At 41.7% G+C, this 14853-nt stretch overlaps 1 protein-coding gene across 1 annotated transcript in view; it reads right to left on the bottom strand.

The window, feature by feature from the left end:
* The window catches only part of clmpb (CXADR like membrane protein b), a gene marked incomplete at its 3' end in the record, with an annotated part of 60761 nt that overhangs the window by 45265 nt on the left and 643 nt on the right, over positions 1 to 14853 (bottom strand).

The following is a 14853-nucleotide window of genomic DNA, read 5'->3' as shown; positions in this document are numbered from 1 at the left end:
GTGTGTGTGTGTGTGTGTGTGTGTGTGTTTGTATGTGAAGTGGCAGGACTGATTAGCAACTGTTTTTGCTCCAGACATGGGAGTAAGGCAGGGGGGGCATATGCTGCAATCCCGTAACTCCTCTTTTCCTCCTTGTATTCCTCTTTATGCCTCTCTCCTTTCATCTCTCTGCTTCTGTTTTCCTTTCACCCTCCCCCACTCCTTCAACAACAAGGTGCCGTTTTGGGAGGAATGACATTAAAATGTGTTGACTGCAGTTACATAATGGGAGCTAGTGGTTGAGAAATGTCTGCATGGGTTTAGGTGCTTATCACATAATAGCAGTCTGTGTCTTTTTGTGTGTATGTGTTAAACATCACTCACTTTCTGTGTGTATGCGAGGATGTAACTAATGTGATTGTTTAATATGATTTTTTATGTCAGCCATGTGCAAGTTGTACTCAGAGTATCTGCAATATAAACCATGTGCTACTAACCACACACATAACATACAGAAAGATTTACACATACATGCACCACACAAGCTGTCTTCCTAACTCTTGATGAAAAAGAAAGTGGCACTTTGTGTTGCATTCGGCCTGCTGTGCTGCAGATGCACAAATTGATGTGTAACTGAGAAAAAGTATCCAAATATCTGCCACACTTCCTCCTCTTTCTTATTCACTCATCTCTTACTAGATTGTACAGCATGGCCCCTTGACCATGACACTTTTCACTCTCAGCAGTGCCTGAAAGTGTGTCCTTTATAGTGCTGTCCTACTTTGGCAAATCCGTGTGGAGTTGAAGGACACGTGCGCACACACACACTTAGTCACGAAGCAGCAGCAGCGGCTTGGCGGTATGGCATTGGCATTGTTTCTCAAGAGGCGAGCATAAACAGATCGACTGGGCCGCTATACTGCAGTTGCTCTTGCTGACTCACCATGTATGTTACCAATGAGGATGAGAAGCAGGACGGGCCGTGGGATGCTCATAAAGTGGTCTCATCACTCCTCTTTTGTCCCCTACGTGCTTCCCCTTGTCTACCCTTTCCAAGGCTATCAGGCAGGGAATGAGAGTAGAAAGGTTGAAGTGAAGGGGGTAGGGAGGGTCAGAGAAGGTGACAACCCACCTGAAGTAGCCTCGGTAAACGAGTGTTGGCAAACGAGGGCCCTTCAATAGTGCTGGCTCTGATTAGCTATCTGTGGATATGGCTTGTGAAGCTGGCAGTGGGGAAAGTAGTCTAAGACTGTTGGAGGGATTGTTACTGCAGCGCCTAAGATGGCTGGAAGAAGGCGGGTGGTGACGCTGGGGGCGGATGCACCATTTTTCTACTCCAAAATGAGCCCAATGTCACCGTGACAGAGCAACGCTCCTGAGGGGACCACGGGCCAGGGGGGGAAATGATGGATGAGTCGCCTAGCAGCCTCTCCTGCTTCATCACACACACATACATGCGCGCACACACACACACACACACACACACACACACACGATGACAATGCATACCCTGCAATATGTTAACACAACGGTATCTAGGGATACACACATCCAATACACACACACACACACAGCCATCTGAAGATACACACACATATACCCCAATGCATGTGCACACACGGAGTGATTTATTTGTGTTTACATGAGTTATAAATTAATTACCAGGATATAAACACTCCAGATGCAGATATTTACAGGAGTTGCTGTCTCTCTCTCTCTCACACACACACACATTATGACGGGAGCTGAGGCTAATGCCACAGGATCAATGTCAGATTCTCTCTCTCTCTCTCTCTCTCTCTCTCTCTCTCTCTCTCTCTCTCTCTCTCTCTCTCTCTCTCTCTCTCTCTCTCTCTCTCTCTCTCTCTTTATTTCTCTGACCCAAAAGCAGCAGCGTGCTGCCATGCAGAGCACCCTGCAGCGTTTATTCCTTCTATGACCGAGCAGTAGCCTCCAATAAGGCCCTGGGGTCATCATGTTGCTAATACTTCACCTCAACATATCCATCCATCCCCTCACATATCCCAAGCCTACCATTCAACTGCAACACCAGTTATGAGGGTTAGGGGGATTACACGCAGAGGCAATTACTTAAAGTGCTGATTACCAGCAGAAAATTGTTACCAGTAATGCTGCTGGAATAGTTAATTTACGTCACACTCCTATAAAATCAGTCCCATTAAATAGTTTTCATTTTAATCTACAATTCTGTAAGATGTGAAGAAGTTCCACAACTTAGATGCCACAGTTGTATTGAACAATGCAATAACTCTGGAGGATCATAAGCATCTGTGATCTGATTACTCCATATTTACAGTAAGTGCAACAGATTACAGATGTCATCTTTTTGGAATCAGATTACTGTAATTCCATTACATCTAATGAAATACTCCTACTCGGCCCTGCTATGCTCACAGAAAGCAGCATCCCTGACTGTAGTCATGCACATGCAGGTCTACAGCAGCAATTGAAGGAGAAATATGGCCGGCCTCTGGTGAGCAAAGGGGGGGGGGGGGGGGGGGGGGGGGGGGGGGGGGGGGGGGGGGGAATAGCTGAGTGGCCATCCATCACAAACCTGCGTTGGAGAGCTGTATACACTCCATCTGCTCAGACCCCTCTTCTCATACGAGGGAGAGGGGATTGGGAAGAGACAGAACAGTACGAGAAAGGGCTCATAAACATATTCCCTCAACATGGGGGGAGGGTGGCATTCAAAATCCCCCAACTTGAGGTAGGAGAAAAAATATCTGGCCTTTTAGATTGATGGACTCAGCTTCTCCACTTGTGTTTTTCCTGCAGCACAATACACAGCGGTGTATGGCTATGATTACTTGTAGTAGAGCCACAGCTGGGAGTGGATGGCGGCTCCAGGTTAAATATTAGGATTAATGACCATGCTGGTCACTCTAGTGAAACATCATTCATACTTCTACTGCATTCCAATGCCATGTAAGCAAACAAGGGCAATACAGAGAGCATTTTGCGTCCGCAAAAAAACACCAAATGTCTTTCTGCCCTCCGATCAAATATAATGCTGTTGACTGCGGCAGATGTGATAAATACACAATAAATTGGATTATATGAGCCGAAAACAAAAATCAATATGTAAAGTGAACAATAAAGGCTTTCCAGGTTTTTCCCGCCGTTAGGCTGGCCATGCTAATCCATTCAGAAGATAATGTGTGCAATAATACATCAAAATGTTCACAGACCGACGGACAGGGCAGGTTGAATGTTCTCTCCACCCCCCCCCCCCCCCCCCCCCCCCCCCCCCCCCCCCCCAACTATAAGCATATAACCACCACTCTCCCTTTCTTAGATCAATTGTGGAAGGTGATTATTTATGCAGTTGTTATGGCTGAGAGGAAGCAATGAAGAAGTGAGGCAGTGGGGAAATGAAGTCAGATGATGTCAGAATGGACAGTGCTTTAACTAACACAATAACTTTCTTTAGTAATCAAAAATGTGCCAAAAGGAACCTGCGTGGTACAGTTACCAGAAGATAAAACAGTGCTAACTTGCATGTCAATGAAATTGCCTTCAGATGCACTCCGCAGGGGTGAATGACAACACTATTGACATTGCCTCCGAAAAACTGCACCCAGGGTTAGCGGTCTTCAGAAGAGGGCTGTTAGCTTGAGCAAAAATACATCAGTGTAAACTAAAGGTTAGTCCTATCATCCGTCCAGGGTTTGTAGCCACAACATGTATTAAACTGTGACTCTAACACATAATTACAAAAAGACCATAAGGCAGACTTTCATTGTCTTGTGCTGCTGCCAAAGCGTGTAATGGCGATGTTTTCTGTGTTATTCAGTACATTTTGCAGTAAAAGAACCCTAAGACCTTACCCTGTGGTGTCAAGTGTCAGTAAATTTTAGCCAGCGGTGAACACACATGGTCAGTGGCCGGTGCAGCCCATTGCTAACTGTGCACTTTTTCTGGCGCCCTTGCCACTATGCATCTTCAGTGTCCTGTAACTGTAAACCGTCAGCTCTGTCATTCTCCAATCCTGCCTCTTCAGAAGCATCCATGTCTCAAAGCGAGCAGAGGTAATCTCTCAGTATTGATCTGGTCACCTGGCAAAGGCAAATATGTTAAAGTGGACACTGAAACCTGCACGAGAGGTCTGAAATCGGATGCTAAAAGGAGCCATAGTGCTCACTTTTTAACACTGTATACATATATCTGTGTGGCTTAAGCAGACTTTTGCCTGCTTACATAAGCTTCTATGAATGTCTTCTGATAAGTCGTGGCAGCCACATACTGTAAAGGAAGCTTCAGGAGACAGGCATTGATTTCAAGCAAATCTGTCCCGACATCTCCACTTTCTGGTTCGGTACACCTTTCCACAGCTAATGAGCAGCCGTCTTCATTCCCTGTCGAGTGAGACGTTCCTTTGTCATGCCTTGTGTCAGGAAACACTGGCGATTCATTACCAGGGAGATGAGATGGAGGAGGGAAAAAAAAACAGTATGATGGTTAAGCCTGAGCTTTAAGACAGACAACTATGTCCCCTAATCCCTTTTGAGCAGCCGTAAGCCTTCCATTATCGCTCGTTAGAATTGTGCATCCCTTAAACACATTAACTCAGGCCCTAATGCAGGGCCCTTTTGTAGGACATGGCAGCTGCTCATAGCAGCCAGTTACTAGAATAAGAGAGAAGAGATGTGCTAAATGCTGTCATTTAATTGGGTTAAAAGTTTTTTTTTTTAATGGATGCAAAGAATCAGCACATTTTTACAGCAATTAACATTATCCTGGATAGCTCTTGAGGCAATTGCAATTCCGTGCTATCCCTAACATGTGTCCGAGAGGGAATCTGGTGATAAAATCAGGCATGAAGACACATTGACAGCCACTCAATCATGTATGCGTATTCTTTATTCATTCATTTATTCCTTTTCTTTATCAGCATGCAAAGAAAAAGAGAGACATAATCTTGCTTTTCTGGATCAGAGCTACATCCTCCAGTCCACTCCATTGTACACTACAATAAATCTCCAGCCATAGTGTACACCAGTCGCAACACTGGGCTTCAGCAGCCCAACATCCTCTCAGTCTTTTGACCAGCAAGTGGTCTTTTAGCTGCATAAATAACTCATTACAAAAAAGAAACATGGTAAATACTCAAGTCAACAAGACATGCAGAAGCTAATACATGAAACATTTATTAGGCAGCACTGACACACATCCATGTTGAAATCATATTCATAATTCGGAACTGAGACGTTCTGTGAGTATTCTGAAGTATTAACAATTGAGACGAGGCAATTAAAACATTGGTTATCTGCTTTATCCCTAAACAGGCAGCGCAAGCAGTTGTGGCTATGTTACACAGTTGCCTCCCACCATGGCTTCACAATAGCTTACAAACAGAGCCCAAACATCATTTTACTCAATGTTTTTATTCCATTTCTATTTGCTGCGCTTCAGTGCACATGGATAAATAAAGCCTGATGCTGCCTGTGATCCCCAGTCTTGCTGAGGGTCGCACTGACAGAGTAGGACCACTACAACAAAGCAGGGCTTGTTATGTATTCTGACTGCGGGACGGCTAAGATGCTTGGTGTTTGCTGAGACAGCAGATGACTTGCCTTGCTCTCTCTGCCCCTTGCTCAACCAAGGCAGGATAGACTTAATTGCCTCATTAGCAAAAGGGCCGGCGAGGAGTAGGCCTCTTTCACAATGTTCAATGTCAAGAGTGCAACCAAAAGGAAAGATTAATAGAGTAAACAACATCTCCATCTCATAAATGGAAAAAAAAAATTGTTTTCTAGTATGATGGGTCATTGGCCAAAAGCTTAATTTCACTCCAAAGTGATAGAATTATGGATGTATTTTTTTTTTTTAATCTTATCTGCATATTCTAACCTTATTATTCCTAATTGTCATACGGTGTATAACACAGCTTGCTGTGTGGTAACTCTCAAAGCTGGCTTCTTTTAAGCTTGGACCCGTCTAAAAAGCAGAGTCATCATGCCAACTTTAATTATTTTAAGAGCTTGAATTAGCAAACTCTGCTATTTCCCCCTCTACAGCGTCTTTGGAACACAGACAGTAAATCAAGCCAAATGCTAACAGTCTAGATTTCCCTCTTGAAGAAAGACACACAAAATAAAAATTATGTCTGCTGCTGAGAGAAGATGTGAGGTCCAAAAAAGCCTCATGTTTAATAATTTTGAGAGAGCCATAAAACTCAGCCCAGCTTTCACTCACTACTGCAGCGTTTGCACACTAAAGAGCACGCTACCTTCATCCGGAAACCATAATAAGACAATTTCATTTAAAGTTTGACGATTTGGACAACAACGCCAAACCATGACAGGCATCTTGAACGCAGTCCTAAGCCTGTGTCTGTCTCTTCACTGGAGATGTGGTGATCTGTAAGTCGGTTCTGACTAATCGTGTTCACTAAACAGAAATGCAGGAGATGACTAATTCAAATGGAGGTAACATGTTGTTATCGCTCTGAATGAGCTGCAGATTATGATTGGAAAGTTATTCGCATCATTTTGCTAGTTTCCAAAGTACACTATTACTGTAGTGAGTTTGCACAAGCACACAAAAACACTACTTTTTGTATTTAGTTGCAGTAGGCCTATCAAGTACAAACATACTCCGCGTTCACTTTATATCCATGCTAAGCTCATGCTTGCATGTCCACTTTTGGAAAAGCACAACAAAGAGATTCGGAAAAAACAGTGTAAAAGTAACAAGTAATGGTGGATAATTGTGGATTACACCACCTTTACTGCCTGGTATGTTATGACAGAGGCTACATTACAAAATATACTGTACTCATCTGCATGGGAAGTATAGCGTAAAGGCTCCATATCATCAACAAGCCAAGTCTAACGAGTCGGAAAAACAAAGACAGTGGTGCCATCTGTTCTGAACCACTTTGCCGGGAAAGGGGGAAAAAGTGGAACGACAAAGGAATAAATAAAAAAAGAAGAAGCTTTTTTAGCAGTGCAAATACATATAAATTATACTCTGACCACAGCCTAGACTCCTGTGCAAGCGTCATCTTCTCCCAAAGAAACAAACTTCTTTGGCCAGATAGAGGGCTCAACGCTCAATAATTCTCGGGGAAAGAGCTGTAGTGCAATTAGCGACATTACATACTTAATTTGTGAACAACCTAGTAATTGATCAATGATATTCAGTTTACAATGTTTTCGCTGTGCTATGAAAGACCAGAAACATCCCCTGCAAGAGAATAGGACTGGCAAAACCAAGACTGGGCCTAAGTTATTGCATTTTACAGTACTGTGTGAAGGGCATTTACATTAGGTAAAGTTTTGATGACCACAGATTTCATCCCTATAAAGAATCACTCAGCAGAATTGCACATCTTACACATCTTTAAAGGTCATTTCCAAAGATTAGTTAGAGTCAATAAATAGATTAAGCCTGTTATTTAAAGTTGGTGAATGATCAATTGTTTTAGTCTTCTAAAATAAAAAAAAATCCTTTTCTTTCTCGCTCTCAGTATAGATCTAAATTGGGCAGGTGGCTGAGTCCTGACTTCAGTTATCAATCACCAAGAGTGGAGGGGATTCTCCAGATGGTGTTCAGGTCTCGTGCAGGTGACCACTTTGTCTTTCACCACTCTAATCAATGGCCACTGAATTTCCTCCCTTCCAAACACCATCCATCTTTAAGTCTTTCCAGGCTGCTCGGTGACGACCAAAAGCGGCTGAAGATAAATGTTTAAAGGGCAGAAGGGCCTCTAATGATCAAAGCCACTAACGCTTTAGGGAAGGCTGGCACGCAAAAGAGGAAATGGAGTGAGACAATGTAGCATGAAGGTTCAAAACACCTAATGGAGTGTCCTGCTTGCTGAGCTAATAAACTGCTTCAAATTGAAAAGGAACAGCAGGCGTCTAAATAGAGCGAGTTGAAAAAAAGTTGCTGTGTTCATTCAGTCAGCTCACAATTAGAAAAAGCAGAAGGGGAGGAGAAAAAAACCTTGCCATTGTTTGGTGCAGCCCAAGTTGCTTTTATTGCTCATGCAATGGATTCTAAGGATTGAATTACAGCTGAGTGGCATGTAGAGGGGTCTATGTTAAGTCTATGTTGTGTGCACCGGCACCACACTGGAATAAGTACAATAAATGCCCATTTCACAATTCTTTCTGCCTGCATGAAAAATCCTTTGCTTTATGCTACGATTTATGGGGAGGACACCCTGTGGTAACAGTCTGGCTGTGAGCTGCATTCTCATTTCACCAGCATGGTGCAGTTTGAATGTCCAAGTTGATATTTGGGCATGATAATCAGTAATCATAGTGGGAGTTGAGCCACCGCACAGGTTGGTGTCTGACAGGTGCCCCCCATGAGCATTTAAAGTGCTAAACAACCAGTAAAAATTGATAAATTATTGGCAGACAGTTTACTGGGGGTTTGACACTATTTCCCCTCACTGAAAAATTTTAGTCCAACATCAAACTGTTCAATCAAGATCTGCTGAGTTAAGAGAAAGAATTCATATAATTGTGTTGTGCAATACGCCTGATCAGGCTCTGTAAACCTTTGTTAACAGGCTACCAGGTGACAGAGGAAAGAGACACACAAGCATGACTGCTACTGTAACACAACCAATGTCACCCCTGTGCTGCTCATTGGGTTTACATTTTTTATCAAGAGTTTGCTTTTTCTTCCTTTGTGTCATTGATGTAAGCGCTATGCTAAGCTGCTTGAAAGTGAAAGACACCTCAGCAATAGGGATTTTGGTTTTTGAGCTGTTTATTTTCCTGCACAGTTGGATCACGCAGCTGCACAGAAAACCGAGATATACCTGGTTTCAGAGACAGAGAACATAGATCAAAAACATGTTCTGCTCTGAGAAGACATTTTTTACTAAGGCAGAAAGCACTTGAAAGCACCCCAACAGGGCTGGCAGAGCTCTGAGATGATAGCAACCCAGCCCCCACCAGTGATAAACCATTTCAAATAGTATTTCTGTAAAATGTATGAATTTTGATCACCTTTGCTCTTTGCAGCCGAAGAGCACACGGTCGGGGATAGATGGAATCCTATTTCCAGCAATGTCAATAGCTGCAAAGATTTCATATCAGACCAGACCTTTATTGTGGTGAATCAATGGGAGACAAATCCATGCTTCACTTCACAACGAGCATCACCGTTTATCTCCCCATTTTGTTCACTCTTTGATCTCCTCACTACTTACATGAAACAATCATAGACCTTGATTCAAATATTTATGCACACAGCCAGCAAATCACTTCATATTTTCTAAGAAAATAGAAAGCTGTAATAGCGCTTGCTCCATTGACTTTCAAACTGCAAATAAGGCAGAAATCCTCCCTTTGGAGGAAATGCCATGGCAGTAGAGATTACAGGGAACTAGGGGCCAATGCAACGTTTCAGTGCCATGATTACCCAATGGTTTAAAGGGCTACCAAGTTTGAGTTTTGGAGCATCTGATCTTAATTTACCTGCTTTTCAAATGTTTCTGCTTTTATATTATTTATTATTAGTTATAATGGACTGGGGGCTTCAAGTTTACACATTTATGGTCAACTAAAATATACAATCCTGAAGCCATAACACAGTGCCCAAACTATTAACTATTCACTTAACCATGTTAATGACATGGTTAACTGAATCAATTTCTGCTTAGGTCAGTCTGTGAGAGATCCAGGGGCAGTGGGATCAATTGATTCAAAGGCTGATGGGTTATGTTTTGGGATTATTGCTATTGGCATTGCTGTCTTGTGGTCAATAGATCCAAATTAGGCTCCCTGCCTCACTATGGCAGTGTTTTTGTTTTTGGTGCTGTTTAGTTGAACTGTGTCCCCTTACAAAAAAACAACAAAATGATGAATTAGATAGGATGCTATCACTTTAATATTATTAAGCTTACAATGATATCAACATTAGCAAAAGGTAACAGATCCTTACATTTAAGAAGATGGGGATGGAGAATGTTTGGCCATTCTACTTAATGAATTACTTCAATTCATAATTTCTCACAGATTAATTTTCTGCCAATTGATTTATCAACTAATTGCTAAAACTCTAATTGTAACATCCAACATCTTTAGAACAACTTTTTAACAATGGGAATAAGCTTTTCACCAACGTCATGAATATGGCAAAACTTAGTTTGACATTTTGGGAAATATCCTTACTCCCTTTCTTTCTGTATTAAGTATTAAGTATTAAGATACAGTACAGCAGTTGCTTAGCTTAGCATAAAGAATGGAGACAGGGAAAATGTAGCCTGGCAGTGTGTAAAAGCAACAAAATCCACCAACCAGTGCCTCAAAACTCACTAATTAATACAATATATCTTGTTTGTTTAATCTGCAAATGTGGTATAAATCGTCTCATCTAACTCTCAGTAAGAGCTCATCTGACTGGTTGTATTTTCCAAAATGACTAACCATAAAGTTTCTTTTTATTTCTCATAACGATCTAATCTTCCTGGCCTAATGTATAAAACAGCAGGTAGTTGTGATATGTGTTGGTTTGTCTGCAAAAACTGTCTTTAATTGTTTGTGTACAGCAGTGTACTAGTGTACTGTAATGTCCTGTGTATACTGTGCATGTGGCCCAAGTGAATGTGAGCCTCTCCTGCACATCTGTCAAAGATTAGCAGTAAACTGAAATAGGCAGTTCCTGTTCATACGATCCAAAATAATCTGGAAGTGATTTTCCCAGTGAAGGATAAAAAGGGGGAGGGTTTATAGGTCAGAAACACTACACAAACCCAGCTCGGTCTAGGCATATGTCTTGTGTTTTACAAGATGCAAGTGCCAAAAGACCCATGCTTGGACAGCTTGGATATTATGGGCGGGGCACAAACACACTAAGAGAAAGATAAAGAAACTGTCAAACAAATAAATATTGTAGAGATGTCAACAGATGAATTCAAGAAAGGCTATGTTCCTTCCACCAGTGCAACCTTGATTTTTTTTTTCAATCCTGGGATGTCATTGGCTGCTATAAACATCAACCCGCCTAGACCCTCAAGTAGCTGGAATAAAAGCACTTACAGTACAAAGCAGGTACACTTTCACCTACAAACACTCGTTATAGCTCGCACAGCATCCAGCTTGCTACGACAGAAAAGAAAGATCCGTCTGACTAAAAGCACTAAAATCGATGAAACATGAAGAATCCCTCAGGTACAAAAAGAGAACGGTTTGTTATTCAGGGAAGCAAGCTGTCATTCAAAGGCCGTACACATCAGGGGGAAAGTGCTTGGAAGGCAAATCAGTGTTTGTTAATGATATGGGTCAATTGTTTTGAGGACGGCGGGACCTCTGCACTTATCTGTAGGCCTCTTCAATCACCCTTGGTCGAGGTTTTGTATTCAGGAGCGCTTTGTCCTTGCTGAGCCATTCCCATTTGCCACTCTGGCTTTGAGTAATAAAATCCTCTCTTGACGGAAATCTGTTTACACTTTGTTCTGCATGTCAAATCGCTGACATTGTACATGGATGGGAAGTCATTTAACTATCTGAACAATGCACTGCAAGCTATTTGCCATTTACCCCTCCACAGCTGCATCTTTACTGTACTGTACACAGCTTGAATGTAACTTTTACTGGATACTTATTCCTGTGTACATAGATGTATTGTGATGCTTTGCATTGTCCTTTTGCCCAGTCCGTGTGAACATATTTTGAATGTGTTGAATTTGTCTGCATCACCTTCATCAAATAAACTCCTGCAAATTAATTCTACCAGCCAATTACAGTAACTTAAAAGGTCTACGCTTCTACAATGTGAGATGAAGGTTAACTCGCCGTGCAAGGCTCCACACCTAACTGACAACTCCTCTAAACATCGTGCCCATTCGAGTTCCGCAAAAGCAGATCTGCCAAATTCATCACATGCTCTCGGATATCAAACATGTTCAAGGCTGAGAAAGTACATAGGGGATGCCACATGTGGAGAATAATGCGCATCAAAAGAAGATCAAAACAAAGACTTAATGTATGGTAACTAGACGTCAGAAATCAAATTCTCTCTGGGTTTATAAGAATGTCAGAAGTCTGTGGCTGTGTGTGTGTGTGTGTGTGTGTGTGAGTGTGATTCAGGCGCAAACACATCAAGATGTCACTTCATAACCTCTGGCTCAGGAGGCTCCTGTCATCTTCACATTTCAGAGATCCTCTGCCTACCCCGGCAGACATACTAAATATAGAATGGGGACAGAATTTCTGTTTGGAGCCACTGCTCTCTTTATCTACATCTAACACTAGCAGGCGTGCACAGGCACTGCCATCTTCTCATTGTTTTACGCATGTATACATGCATGGAGACAAACAAGCATCAACATGCACACTGATATTGGATTAAGACCCTACTGTATTCCCATGATCAGTCACATTGCATTATAGACTGAACAAAAGGCTCCACCAAGCGAGGGTACAGAGGGTTTGTATCTCACACAAAAGCTGCTCATTCTTTCCAATTATTTCTGTCAAGTGACTTACAGTGTGTTATTACTTCTTGGACAGTCATTTTCAAATTCCATCATTCAGAATAATTTAATCCAGAGAGGCAATCCATCACTAGTCTCCTTTACCTGGCTGAATCTACCACACTGATACCCAGTTACTCTATTTGACCTTGTTCCTGTTTCTTACTTAGTGTCGGCAGAGTCACAGAAGGGAGCTACACGTGACTCTCTGTGGCAATTAATTGTGCTACTTATCTGTAATGTGAACAGTGGATATTACATCTCCAACACATATTAAATTAAACGATATCTCAGGACTTGCGAGGCCACAGCCAAATAAAAAGGAAATGAGCCTCTATTAATGACTATTGATTCTTTTATAATAAAACAGCCACTTCCGCTCTTTACTTGGCCTCGATGTTGATCTTGAATTAATACAGGCTATAACTTCAGGACAATGTCCTTCAGTGTGGTGCAGGAGAGCCGCCTAGCCTGAAAAGCTACATATCTCCCTGGTCAGGAAAAAATGCTCTTTTGGCTGACTGGCAGATATTTTGTTGTCGCATGAGAGACACACGACCCAGGTTGCTGTACTGTACATTCACCCTAACAATATCATTTTCCGCAGCACAAATTGTTTCATATAGTCATATCTTGTGACATGACAGGAGAAGGAGGGAAATGCCTCACCATGGCAACAACAAGTAATTTAATACTCGCTGTGCAGGCTGATGGTTATTTTAAGAAAAGTGCATTATTATTCTTTATTAGGGAATAAATTACTGTTGAATAATTTTACCTTGGCATTGCTGGTTCAGCTGTGCCAGCTAAGAATTTATTGTGTTTTTCATCAACATCAGTAGTAGAAAACTACTATTTTAGGTAATTAAAAAATTATCTAATACAACCAGGCTGAAAAGTGAAACCGAAAAACGTGTTTGTATGAAGTGTCCAATGCCGAGTCAGTTCTTTAGTTGAAGCGCAGGATGAGTGGCCATCACCACTGAGCACATACAGGGGATTCACTGGATGACCGATGTAAGCCTTAACAAGTCAGCATGTATGCAGGTCCACACAAATGATCTCTTCACCATTTATCTTATTCAGGGTCACAGGGGGACTGGGGCCTTTCCCAGAATGCATTGGGTAAGGGGCAGTGTACTCTCCTGAGAGGTCACCGCAACATATAAGAAACTGAATAATGGGAGCCAGAGATAAACTCTTTAAACATTTACAAATCTACAGCACAATCCAGACCGAGCATGAGCAAATAACACCAGTTGTATGTCTAAACTAATGGAATGAAAAATGAAACACGAATGACTCTTTTGATTTCTCGCCAGACTGCAACAGCACGAACAGCAAGCTTCACACAGACTAGAGCACGACTTTTGGAATCAAACCAAAGCTCTCGGGTGCATTATTCGTCACACAGCCACTTTCGATCACTCTTACTCTAACTCAGAGGTTCCCAAACCTTTCCATTCCAAATACTTCTATTCATAGTCACTTCTGACTGTAAACATCCCTTTGGAAAATGCTGGTTTATCTCCAGTTACACCCAGCTGGGGAAGTTTCACTGCAGGTGAGGAGACAGCAGTAAGGAGTGTGGAACCTCTTACTGGAAGTCATTTACACACTGTCTCACAGTAACTTCCAGTTAGTTGAGTCACAGTGAAATTAAACAATCCCTCATTTAGCTCGGAACGTGAAAAGACCATCAGCGCAAGGACTGCAATAGAGTAGTAACAAGAGCTGTATTAGTATCAGCAGTAGTGGTGATAACATAAATAGTCAATAGCTGACAAAAGGAAGCTTCATTTTCAATTAACCTTTTTGAAATGCAGTTTCAAACTAAACAACTAAATTATGTAGCCCCACAAGTTTGAACATTTTTTTTAATTCTCAAAATGATGTTCAGGAGACTTCAAATTGGGCCAAACAGTAAGAAAGAGCTTGTGAAAAATGTATACTGTACCCTTGCAAGGACTTAGTGGTTTCTGTATGTATTATGTTTGGATTGTTTTTATCACTTTTGACAGAAACATTGTAAAAAGGCGTTTTGCTCATTTGCAGCAGACCTGTTTTTGAAGAATAAGTGTTAAGCAATGCCCTTAAGGGTCAATAAATCTGAATAGCAGATATAAAGGGAGGGGTCAAGTGAACTTTTATCTCCTTTAAATTGTCTCTCTTTTCAGAACTCCCCCAAGTAGAGCATCCTGTGGTTTGGAAATCAAGGTTGTTTGAGCGTTTCCATTTTTCAGATACGCGTGACTATAAATGGCAATTTCTTAACATATGCGCATTATAAAGTGCGAGGGTGACTATATATTCTGACATCATTCTAAATCGAAGACGGAAAGATTTTGCAGATGTGTTAAGGACGCGTTTAACAATATTATAAAAATATATATACATATATATATATATAT

Source organism: Etheostoma spectabile, chromosome 3 (genome assembly GCF_008692095.1).
Source record: "Etheostoma spectabile isolate EspeVRDwgs_2016 chromosome 3, UIUC_Espe_1.0, whole genome shotgun sequence".
NCBI classification, from domain to species: domain Eukaryota; kingdom Metazoa; phylum Chordata; class Actinopteri; order Perciformes; family Percidae; genus Etheostoma; species Etheostoma spectabile.
This window is presented reverse-complemented; position numbering and strand designations above follow the sequence as displayed.